The following is a 13,724-nucleotide window of genomic DNA, read 5'->3' as shown; positions in this document are numbered from 1 at the left end:
AAAGTCACAAATGCAATCAACTTAACTTTGGGTTTGACCACAAAACGATGACACACTAACACCCTTAGGACCTCTCAAAGACACTTTCTTTTGATGAGAGTCTATCTTAGCTTTATACTTTCCCAACCAATCCCATCAGACTATCATCTCAAAACCATCAAAAGGAAACTCTAGCAAGTCTAAGGTAGATCCAACTTGCCCAACTATCATAGACACATCTCTACAACCTCCCGCATGATACGGACTCACCAGAAGGTATAAAAGCTTTCTCATGCATCATATACCTCAAACCTCAACCGACTTAACATGACTCAAGATACAAACGGGCGAGACGCCTTCGAATCAAACAAAACAAAGGTATGAATACCGATTACAAGAAAAGTACCGGTGATAACATGCATCATCCTCACCGCTTTCATCCACTCGCGAACAACTTTCCATCTGGTCTTCCGTCCACCTCCTCGGCCAGGTACTAGGCGATGTGGTCGGTTTAGCACCCGACCCACGATTGTTGTTGTTGTTCTAGCTGGTTTCTGGTAGGAATTACCGCCATTGCGGTTACCTCCTTCGATAGCAATCGACTTCCCCGGTTAGACCATGACCCCAGGACGGCCTATTGCTCGCACAACTCGTGCCGCTTCCCGAGAATAGCTCCCTTGAGCGATCTCCTAAAAGCCCAGGTAAATCCGTGCACCATGTCTCTTGTAGCCTACACCGTCACGCCTATAACAGTCATCCCCACTACTTACTTACCACTATAGCTGCTATCTGCAAGAAGCCTCAATGATGAAACTCACCTATGAAAGTGCCACCGATTGTGGTTGCCTTCTTGTACCAGATTGGCCACCATATTCACTCTCACTTTCTTTTCCTTAACTACTCTCTCCGAGCCATCTCCACTAACCTCTCAGCCTTCCCAAATTCTCTCTCTCAAAAGCTTCCTAACATCTAAGGAGTCCCACGGTAACTTATCCATGATCTTAGGGGTCAACTCTCTCGATCTCAACGCCTAGGTTCTCTCACTCAAACCCATGTCCTCAAAGATACCTAGACTTCTCATTAAACCGCTTGTAGTACTACCATCACATATCGCATGTCATCCCGAACCCATCAAACTCCTCCCTCGGCTTACTCCTCACATGCTCCGGTACAAACTCTTCTCATGCGAGTCCGAAACTCTTTCCCCAAGGTATAACGGGTAAGCCCTCGCGCGTGTACATCTCCCTAGCACTCACCTTCACCTTATCCCACAACTCACCACCGCTTCCTCGGGTAGAATGCAGCTTGTTCTACTCTCATCTCATCGGACAAAGGTACCAGGTCCAAGATGTTCTCCATCTCACGATGCCGGTTGTCAAGAAGATTAGGCTCCCAGGTCCCCTTGTACTCTTTTGGGTTAAACCTCGCTATATAAAGGCTGATATTGGAGTGATCAAACTCCTTATCCTTTCCCACTCTCTTTAGGGCCTCGGTAAGAGCATCCGATGTCCAACATCTTAATGACATCATCGATGTTCATGCTCTAAGTTCTCGCATACAAGGCGTTTCTCTTGGGCAGCATCTTGAAACTATATAAGAAAGGGTAGATATAAACATACGCACTATAACCCCAAAACACGAAACAAGATCGTCTAACCCACTCGATCGAGTGCCTAAACCTACTCGGACGAGTAGAGGTCGCTTGATCGAAAGTGCCCCAATATCCGACCCAAAACAGACCTTTCCGATCTCTAACATACGCGGCCGAGTAGCACGTTTCCACTCGATCGAGTGACCCCTACTCGATCGAGTGCCCAAAAACACGATTCCGGTTATAAAACGCAATACCTACTCGATCGAGTCCGACCCACTCGACCGACTACCTCACCTACCTCTCGATCAGTACCCTACTGGGACGTAGTCATGCCGACTGTGATATACTACCCGCATGCTATCTCTTATATCCCAACATACTATACAACTTTATAAACTCAACATTATAAACACGCAACTCGCGACAACCTTCATATGATCAACAATTACACTACTTCATGTTATCAAATGCCACATAATAAACAACCATCATGCTTCTTATACAACAACATACATTTATGTACTTCTACTAACTTTTCAATCACCACATCAATCTTCTACTCCCAACATCCATCAATTCACAATATATATCGATCATTACATCATACAAGCTTATCAAACATCACATACCACTTTGACATATACCCTCTATGTGACCGGTTCAAAATGTAGGGTAGTTCATGACTTTAGACGTCTCCCAAGTCTTTGCATTAGCTCCTACAACGCTTACCCCCCGTTCATTTTAGTTGACTCTATATTCATTAGGATTCATTGGTTACAGCCGTTTTAGACGCTTTGATACCATTTTCGTAACACCTCATACCCAAGTGCCTTTACCGGACCGACTAATTGCATAAAGATGCTACTATCGTTCGAGGCAATGATAATCATAAGACAATAACGTCAAACAACATTTAAATAGTATAACTTTAGTGAATTAGATACAACCAAAACCAAATACCAAAATACGGTTACATGTTCTCAAAACCAATTGCCTACTCAACTAAATCAAATGTTTAATGAACTACTCGTGCTACAACGAAGACTTGCATCATCCTAAAGTGGTACATCCCAAATCTATCCCATGTAACTCGACTCACACTCGCTCAACAACCGCTCACCATCCCCGAATGGATCACCACAGTTTTTAAAACAATATAATGGGTCAAGATTTCAATCACACAATTTATATAATACATCAACACAAAAAGAACAAACATCTCAATCATCACAGATATCCTCCGAACTCAATTCCTAACTCCACACATCGACTACACACTAAAGTGTGTAGCCCAAAGTGCCCATCGCAACAGGTCACCCACGCCGCCAGTGGGGACCGCACTCGCACTTACCAAATCCCCGCCATCTCCATCGAGGTAAACCCAAATTCTTATCAATAGTCCTTCCTCCTATGCCGTTCCACAGATATAATAATGGGCGTAGCTACCCCGCAACTGACTCCACTAGCCAGGACGCGCTCAAGAACACGATTCATACAATCAATCACAACTACTATCAACAACCAAATTCCAATAATCGCCACACGATATGATAATTTTCAACAAATCACAAAACACCAACAACACATTATGAGATTAATAACTGAGTAGGGAAACCCCACCTGAAAGCAACACAACCGACGATCTTACCGATATCAAAAAGGCTTCTTACGAATCCTCCTCCTAACATACAATCATAATCAATACCAATCAAGAAATACAACAAACCCCAAATCCCCAAATTAGGGTTTAACTAACTTTAACGGAATACTATAAAAACAGTACGTAGATCTACCTCGACGCAAGGATTACAACGTATAAAGAAAGGTGGAACCGACCTTCCAAGCTCCTGGATTTGGCTAATAATGCGATTGATGCGAAGAACGTAGATTGTTTTCTCTTTTGAAATTAATTAGGTTTGTAAAAATGTTTAAAGAATTTGACGGAGTAATTATGATACCAAATCGCATTATTAACAAAACTCGACAAATCATCCTCAGAAAGGCTTACTCGATCGAAGTCGATATACTCCGATCGAAAGTGCCTCCTACTGATCGAGTATCCAGGTTACTCGATGAGTAACCCAACAGGTCATAAACTATTTTAAACGCAAAACACCCTTACTCGACAGAGTAAGTCCCACTCGATAGAGTACCCAGAGACTCATAAAACCGTAGTATTACAATCGCCATTGTAGATCCGCCAGGATCCGCTCCGAAGAGGAAGTTCAAGCTAGGGCGGGCTAACACGAAGAACAAGGGGAAGATGTAAATTAGGGAAAAGGTAAGGGTAGAAATGGAAGAATTGGGCACCTATTAATCTGCTATATTATTATGTTGTACTAATGTCTTAAACCCGTGCAAATTGCACGGGTAGGTTCTGCATTTTGTTATCTTATGAATATTATTTTAAGTTTTTGTTATATCCTTTTTAGGGTAGGTATCTATAATAGCTTTTACATAATTTAAGAAAATCTCTTTATTTTTTGTTAAAACAATTATAGATTACAAATTGAGTTATAAATAAGCTTTTAGATATTTGATTATAAATCTCAATATTTTAAACCTGCAAATTTGCACGGAGTTTTCTATTTCAAATTTTTTATTTAAAATCGCTTTCGCTATGGTTTCTTTGTTGACACGTGTCTCGATATGCTTTTTTTTAAAACCTGCATCAAGTATAAAACTCGTGATAATTTATAAGAAACCGTATTGTATACTTTTATCAATTCGCACTATTTATAAATATTTGACCCAAGATTATTTATGAGTTTGTGAAAAATACGTTTGGGTTATAACATAATCCGACCGAATGTACAAAACTCGTATAATTAAAGTTGATACCACTTCATCAAATACTTGTAAGAAAACCATATTGTGAGTATTTTTATTGACCTGTACTATTTATGAGCTTGTGAAAATATGTTTGGGTTATATATGATATCTCAACATGGTTGATATATAATATCACCCAATAATAATAATTATTACTTCATACAATATTACTTTTGAGTTGGTCCATGTAATTGACCCATATGGTGTAAGATCCGCGTATAATTTCTTTCAAAAATTAGCTAAACTCCTTTAAGACTTTATATTCATTTTAGTATTAAATGGGATTAAATATAATCCCTACCTCACAATGTGTATAATGGAATATTTTACTTTTCCATATGCATTTGGTTTTTCATCCCTATAGACATATTTGACCCGCTTTAAACATAAGACATATATACCCGCTTTAAATGAGAATTTACCTACTTCCCTTAAGACGTATATATCCGATTTTAACATTAAAACGGGTCAAATATCATCCCACAAGTGCATAATTACATATAAGCAAATTTATAACTTTTTTCTATACATTTTACTTTTATTTATTTTAACTACTTGACGATCTTAAACTTAAAACAAATATACTTGTCTAAAATGAAAAAAATTAACCGTGACATTTTAATCTACCAATTTAGTCATATAAAACCCACCCTTGCCCCATATAAATACATCTAATTTTTGTTTCCGATAAAATGTAAGTATATTAAAGAAAAGAAAAAAACCGTCACCATACAACAAGGGGTTCGGACCAAACCCACAAGTTAAAACAAATACGTGCCTAAGCCCATGTCAACACCACAACATCAAAAAAAATAGGAAATCCCAAAATTAAGACAACAAAATCAAATCCCCTATTTCAATCCCTAAATCGGCTTATCTTCAACACACTTCCAACATCTCAACCGTATTCCTCGGGTTTAGGCTGGTCAATCTGTTCCACTAATCTCCTATCTCGGTTTCTCCTGAAAGTCGTGGGGAAACTTAAGATGCGGTCTTCATCTCCCCGCCTATCAAGCCTCGCAAGCTTCTGGATGTAAAATGGTAAGTTCATGCTTGGCTTGATTTCTTTGTTTCCATATGTGATAAATACAAGCGTTGTAATAAGCATTTATCACATCCTTCCACGTATCGCCCGTCATAGCCAATTCCGCCATCGGAATCATGCCAAGGGAGGGGATTTCCAATCGTTATCTCAATATAATGAAGAACCCGTTAATCGTAGTCGCACTCAAAGAAGATGTGTTGATCGGCTTCCGCCTTCTAAGCCACACACATAGTGTATCATCCTCAATAATCCCTAATCTATGTAGCTTAACATTAGTATTTAGGTCAGCTGGTGGTACATCCAAGCTAAAAACCCATGTTTTTGAGTCGTGAGTTTGTTTCATACCGCAGCTGTCCAATCGAAGCCCTCCTCGTTCTTAGAACCTCATATCCTCCTCGGCTATAGAGTATGGCTTATCTCAGGTCCAATCTTACCGCTTAATATGACTCGCGTAGGGGATGTCTTTATTCGACACATTTTCCTCCAAGCCCGGCTCGAGTTAGGACTAGAAGATAATCTAGCCAATCCCCCTCCTTTTATGTATATGTGGTTAACCCATTTGACCCAAAGATGGTCAGATTTAGTGGCAAACCCACCCAAACCAGCTTCCCCTAGAAGCCTTTGATTCCACAAAGTGTCCCGCTTTTTTAACAAAGCCCCCCTTCAATCTTTGGTTTACAATTTTTTTCCTAAGAAATCGTAGGGGTCTTTATAATCCATACCCCCATCCCACAAGAAATTTCGCAAGAATGGACTCAACCGTTAATCACCCTCGAGGGGAGGATGAAACATACCAGCCTGCGTAGGTCAGTAGGTATTAAGAATAGACGCACCAAAACCAATCTACTCCGCATATGAAAGCTTCTTGCTCCCAAAATTCCTAATCCTTTGAACAATTTTGTCAATAAGAGGCTTACAATCCTCAAGTCTTACTAGTGGTTTTGATAGGGACCTCAAGATATTTAAAAAAAAGGCATGTACTCCTTCAACCATACCGAGATTTGCAAAATTTCCCCCTGGCTCTTAAGTCACTTTTGATCCCGTTAAAATAAGCATTTGATTTCTACAATTTGAAGTCCAGATGAATGTGGGAAGGTAGCAAAAGTTCTTAGGATAGTCATAATCAGGGGCATCTCCTTGCAGAATAAGAGAAGATCAATCGTCAAACATAAGATGAGTCAATCTCATAGGTTTACATAGGGGATGATACCCGAACTCCTCAGGGTAGTAGTATGCTTAAAAGAGTCTGAGAGGTATTCCATACATATGGTGAAAAAGAAGGAGAGAGGGGATCCCGTCTAAGTCCTCTCGCCCTTTGAAGAAGTCAAACACATTGCCCCCAAGGTTGAGTGAGTAGCATAGCCAGACACACTTCATAATCCACCCTCTCGAATTGATCCTGGGAACTTTAAAGCTTGTAACATTTGGTCCAAAAATCCCATTCAATGGTATCATAAGCGTTCAAGATCCACGAAATAGACATTCCTGGGTGAAACAACTTGTCTCTCATAAAGTCCGATCATATCTTGGCATATAAGGATATTTTCCATGATACTCCTCCCCCGTATGAATCCCCTCCTTGGATTCTCGAGCAATTAAATCACTTCTGTGGAGAATGTTGGCCAACCCACAAAGAATTTGTAGGATACCTCAGTAAATAACATTACAAATACGCACAGGTCCTGGCATCGATAATACCAGTCGTGGGGTCTATCACCTTAGTAATCAAAGTGATTATGGTAGCATTTATTTGTCACGTGATTTGACCCGAGTCAAAAAAAAATCCATGATAGCATCGCACCTCATCCCAATATTATCCCAACTATCCTTATAAATTTGCTCAATACCTATCCATCTGTGAGCTAGCTATCCGGAATGCGAAAGATGATGTCTTTAACCCTCCTCTTTAGTTACAGTGGGTAAGTAGGGTATCATGGGGATGAACCTCGAACAAGTCTTTCCGCCGCAGACAATGGCTCAACTCCGCTTAGTCGAGACTTGACCAAAAGAAAGATCCTTACAAGAGGGCCAGAAAAGCCTACGAATACCTTCCTAACTGCATGAGTGACCCTGCTTATGATCCATAATCCGACGGATAAAATGCTTGTTTCTCCTAGCCCTTATTACTCCATGAAAGTACTCGATATTAGCATCCCCATCCTTTAGCCAATGGGCTTTAGCCTTTTGTCTAAGGAAAGCCAATATGGCTTGCTGAAGTGAGGCTGCAGTCTGGTGAGCTTCATGTTCCTTCTGAATAAGGATTGGATCCCCTGGACATAGAGCAAGGTCTTCCTGTATTTTAGTTAGATTGATCCTTGCAATATCAGCTAGTATTCTCAATATCGTATAGCATTGCCTATTAATTCTCCTAAGTTCAAGTTTTAGAAGCTTTAATTTCCTGACAACCCTATACATTTTGTTCCATTAATTTGCTGCTGCCAAACATTTGCCACACAATCCTTGAAATCAGTGGCAGTGCTCCACATATTATAGTATTTAAATTGCCTTTTTGACTCCCTCCCAGGACCCTTTGCTCACCAGACAAGGGGTGTGATCAAATAAGCCATCTAGTAAGAAGTTTGCCATAAACCCTGGGTAACTGGCCATCCATTCATGATTCACAAACAGCCTATCTAGTCTAGTGTAGATCCTTGTTGCAAGAGGTTACTTATTATTCCACGTGTAGAAAGCTCCAGAGTAAGAGGATCCATCACCCACAAGTTTGTAGACAAACATATAAAGGCTTAGACTCAAATGTAGATACATTGCCACCCAATCTCTAAGTATTAGATTCCAAAGAGACAATTAAAGTCTCCTCTAATTGCCCAAGGCCATTGATTTGAGAAGAAAAAATTTAAATAGGACTACAAGGATTCTCCTCATTACCAATACCATTGAAGGCATAGACAATAGTCAAGAAAATTCATGTGATCCATTTTATTCCAAACCTTCATATGAATGAATTGGGCATCATATCAAGGAACTAGGATATCAAACAAAATGTGGCTTCCATAGCACTCCAAACCCTACCTCCAACATGGCAGTTAAGTTACTAGTAGAAATGCTCCACTTTGAAAAATATTACTAGTTATGCTATGAAACTTACTAGGCCTTTATTTTGGTCTCCAATGCACTCCAAACAAAAACCAACATTTACTAGGATTTATTTTTCCTTTATGCTTGCATTTTATTTTATGTCACATGCATCGCTAAATCGCCATAACTAAACATGCATTGTCTTTTATCGAGTTTTTCGACCGTGTCAATTAGAATTATCGTAGTTCACCGCTTTAGTTCACTTAAAACGTGATAGATAATAAATTGACATGACCTCTCGCTAAAACTATCAATTGAGACATAGCCCTACCAAATAGTAGAAACCATGAAAACCTATTTCGCGAGGGAGTGCGCTCGGCCACAAGACATAGGGTACAAACCTTGTTACGTAGGGGAAGTGGGTGATGAATGTTAATCCACCGAATTCATGTTGATGAGGGATGTATCGGCCCCACCGTGCCCAAGTTAATGTGGGTTTGGATCATGGACACATTTATTCGAAATTTGGATTGAACTCAACAAAAGTATTTGATAAGGGATGTATTGGCCCCACCGTGCCCTTGTCGATGTGTTTTGGGCTATAGATAATTGTTAATGTAATATTATCGACCAAGAGTTCTAAAAGTAGAATCGATTAAACGTTAATCCACCGAGTTATATTGATAAAGGATGTATCGGCCCCACCGTGCCTAAATCGATATGAATTTGGGTCTTGGAATCATTTATCTAGTTGGGTAGAGGTCACTAGAAAAATGCTTATAACTTGTTTAAATCATACATTTTTACGAGTATTATTAAAACGACAATTGTTTTACTCCTCATATTTTGTTTTGTAGACCACTTCTTATTCATAACAATGGCAACACCAACTCCTAATGCTACACCACTCGCTACTTCATCATGGCTCCGATCCTTTATGGATCGATGTAAACTTGAAAAGAATGGGTCAAATTTCTCCGAGTAGGATGCCCAACTCAAATTAGCCGCCGAAGGTGACGACAAGCTACGTTACCTTACCGAGGCCTCTCCACCCGAACCCTCCACTAGGTCCACCGCGGCCACTAGGGAAGCCTATGAGGCTTACCAAAAGGAGTCCGCCGCAATGAAAAATGTCTTAATATTTGCGATGGAGGCGGAACTCCAAAGGAGAGCCTTCAAAATGGGCAATGCTAATGAGATTTACTCCAAACTTGTGACCATGTTTTCACAAACCCGCGGATCGTCCAATATGAGGCGGCCGCGGCATTCTTTGATCTCGACTTCAAAGAGGGCCAAAAGGTTAGCCTCATGTGCTCAAACTCATGGAGCTTGTCGAGACCTTGAAGATTCAAAAATTTGAAATCCCCAAAGAACTCATCGTAGATAGGATTCTACACTCCTTGTCTAAAGTTAAGGCATATGTGCAATTCCGGGTGAATTTCAACATGCAAGACAAGGATGTGTCTCTTGAGGAGTTGCACAAGTTACTTGTGCAAGCCGAGAGGAACATGGGGTTAAATGTGAACCCTCCCAAGGATGTGCTTAACATAAGCACAAAGAGTAAGGGAAGTTCAAGAAGAATGGGAGAAAGGGCAAGAAACAAGCTCCCACATTCACCAAAGCTAAGTCTTGTGAAGCTAGCACATCCAAAGTCAAGAAGGGTCTCTTGACAAATGCCATTATTGTAATGGCATGGGACATTGGAAAAGAAATTGTTCCAAATACCTTGGTGATATCAAAGCTGGAAAGATCACTCCAAAGAGGTAAATGACTAACCTTCTTTTTATGTTTCAAATTCAACTATGGTATTATGATGCAAAAGTTGTGATAATGTATCTTCCCTTTTTATTGTAAATAGGGCCTCCACCAAGCAAAGACAAGGGAAAGGAAAAACAAGCATGATAAACCATGGAGAAGCTAAGGATAGCTTTTATGGAGCCTTGTTTTTCATTGTCTTATTTTAAGTTATGTTTTGAATTTTTAGAACTTTAAGTTTCCGTGTTCGACATGTAAAGGTATTTTGGATAATGGTTTGTATTTTGGATGATGGTGACTTGGTTTGCAACCCAAGTCACCCGTTTTATCATTTATCCTTTATGTTCTAAAATTTCATCTTTAAATGCTTACGTTTTGAAACATAAGATTATTCACTAAAAATGATCTAATAGACAATTATAATGACGGGTTTCATTATATGTCCACATGCTTAAGGCTTGTGTATGATCATTTATAAAGTGACTTTGAGTCTATGAACTCTCTTAAAGGTATGTCAACCACCAAGTACACATATGAAATCAATAACAATTAGTCAACCTATGAGGTAGTCCTCCTTATACTTCAACATCATTAATTTGTGTCTCATATGCTATCTTTGAATGCTTAGTGTATTCATTCTAAAGATAGAGTGGGAGAAAAATGAGGACACAACACACAAGGCAAGATATAATTGTGTACTTGTGTAAATGAAGATCTACGCAAGAGAGAATGATTTGAATGAAGGTATATCTATTTACATAGTATACCAAATAGATGAGATCTATAGTCTCAAGTTAGTTCTAAATGACTTAAGAGACCAAGTGAAGTAATCATAAGAGTTTATTCTCAAGATAACTACACGAGGAGACCAAAAGAAGTTTTGGAAGAAAAATGACTAATGTAAAGTCTTAACAAGCTTTTTGACTAAGGTTATGAATCATTTGACCAATAGTTTCAATCATGAGTTTTACTTAAGAGCCTAAATGAATCATAGTAACATACTAGTTATGATCAAGTTGCAAAGATTGATATTCCGATATCTTCAATAGCCAACGTTTTAACCACGCAAATGTCATTGTTTAACCTCGCTATGAAATGGTTAAACCTCCTTCCGAAAGGGTATTCCAAAGGACCTATTCTAAATATTATTTGTATTTGAATAATGACATTGCTACACATCATTATGACATGAGTGTGTTAGAGATTTAAAATCTCTTTCCGTAAGGTTGAGATGAGACCACTTCAAAATAGGCTTTTTGAAAGGATATGATGGGAACATATATGGTTTTATCCTAGTAACTTGGCAAAGCGATTTATATTTATATTCTTGACAAATTTCGATTGAGAAGTCAATTTCTAAATATGTAGAATTGAGTGGGAGTTAGGAAATTCTCATGTGAAGACATGGGATTTAGTGGGAGCTATCATCCTTGAATGTATAAAACTCATTACTCATTAAAGAATGACGAGCTAATACCTTCTTTCATAAAGAAGCTTTCGAGTTTTCAATTCTGGATGAAAATGGACAATGATGAATCCAATTACATCATGGGATGTTGGATTAGTATTAAGAGATACACATCACATCAACATACGCGTAGGTTATTCGTATGAATGAAAATGGGATTACCATTAGCAGTCATGGTAGTTCATTGAACCTAAGAACGGTTGATCTCATGATTATTAGTAACTAATGTTTCCGCCATTAGAATAATCATGTACATGTCCAATTATAAATCATATGCATAAGAGCATGATGATAGACTTGGTGAGCCAAAATAGAAACGTCATGAATTCTCAAGTAGAATCCGATGAGCGATTTCAATGTTTGACGGAATGTTCTATTGTGTGTCAAGAGGTTGCACATATTGTAGAAAATCCGAACACATATGAGGATTTATGAGAATCCCAAATCTTTCAAGCCCATAAAAGAGAAATGAGAAGTTTTGGAAAGATGCTTGGTTAAGTAAGAGGTTATTCAAAACAATCTTTCCTAATAAAGCTAGGACTTGTGAGAAGTACTAAGCTAATAATCTTGTCAATTGTTACAAGATTCTACAAAACATATACCTAGTGCATTGTGTGTGGATGGAATACTTGATCGGTACAAGTTATATTATTTATCGCAAATTCGTTCGTTATGAGATGAGCGATGAGAAAGTTCTTTCAAGTTAAAGAACCAAAACCAAGGTCAAGAACCTTAATGTGTACTTGGTAAGATTCATGCTATGAGAACATGAATATGAAGGAAATTGCAAGTGCAAGAAGTTTGAACACATGGACACATGTGATGTTAAACTTCTATTGCAATCAATAAGTGTTTACACTTATGATAAACATCACAAGGTTGTAATATGATATTGACTACCCGAGTGTGATGTCGACATTTGTCGTTTGAGTTATTATTAACTCACTTGGTACATTGTTATATCCAAACGGGTTGTGGAGACAATTGAACCCCGTTAAAGTGAACATGGATTAACATTGTTTTTGCCCATAGTTACTTATATGAGGTGACGTCTCAAAGTGACTAGAGTGTGAGGCGATTGATGGCAAGTTCAAGTGCCATAGAGTCATGTGAGATGACTAATCGATCACATAGGCAGATTGTTAGGAACATTTTGTCGGGCCTTATGACCGCTTATAGAGTTCTGCAAATTTATATAGCCTGGTCGTGGCGAGAGCTACTATAGTATTCAAATGAGTCGATTCTTTTGACTAAAGACTATTCTCCTAAGATGGCACAGTTTCAGATTAACTTTGATTTGTGTTACTACGACCTTCGTAAATGGGGTCAAATGGGCATATTTTGGGTTATGATGGTCGTGGCTAGTCGAAGGGAATGAGTGCGATAGGAATTGTCCACCCCTAGTCGGGGTTATAACAATATCTCGGGGCCACTCGAGGAGTAATGAACTGGAAATGCGTGGCCACGCTCGGAAGGTATCCGAGTGGATAAACCGTCAATCGCTTATTCTCCAGATCGAGGAAACCACTCTCGATATGATCACTTGCAAGTACGACCGAAAGACACCTTGCATTGAGTGGGAGATAGTAATAGGACAAGAGAATTGTGGACGCACACTTGTCGAGGACAAGTGGGAGATTGTTGGAATATGTGTCCTCCGACGCGTGATTGAAAAACAGGAGAAAATAAATGGTGGTCCGGCACGACCTTCCGACAAAGTGAAATTGAAGTGTATAATACACGGTTTTCCCGGATTCCGGGGTCCCGGAACAAAACTCTCCGGAAATCACATAGAAAGTTTCGGGTCGATAAAGCGGCCACGCAAATTTTGAGCACCAACGGAAGACATTTGAGGGTGCCGGTGTGCCACAAACCATCATTCGCCGAAACTCTGATTATCTTGAAAAATGTGTTAAAGCTCGTTATTTGAGGTGAAATCGAACAGGTTGATTCCGTAAATCGAAACAGCTTGATTCCGAAATGAGCTCGGACGCGTGATTGAAAAACAGGGAGAA

The sequence above is a fragment of the Silene latifolia genome, chromosome 9 (genome assembly GCF_048544455.1).
Source record: "Silene latifolia isolate original U9 population chromosome 9, ASM4854445v1, whole genome shotgun sequence".
In the NCBI taxonomy this organism is placed as follows: Eukaryota; Viridiplantae; Streptophyta; class Magnoliopsida; order Caryophyllales; family Caryophyllaceae; genus Silene; species Silene latifolia.
The sequence above is the reverse complement of the archived record's forward strand: the minus strand, read 5'-3'. Positions refer to the sequence as shown.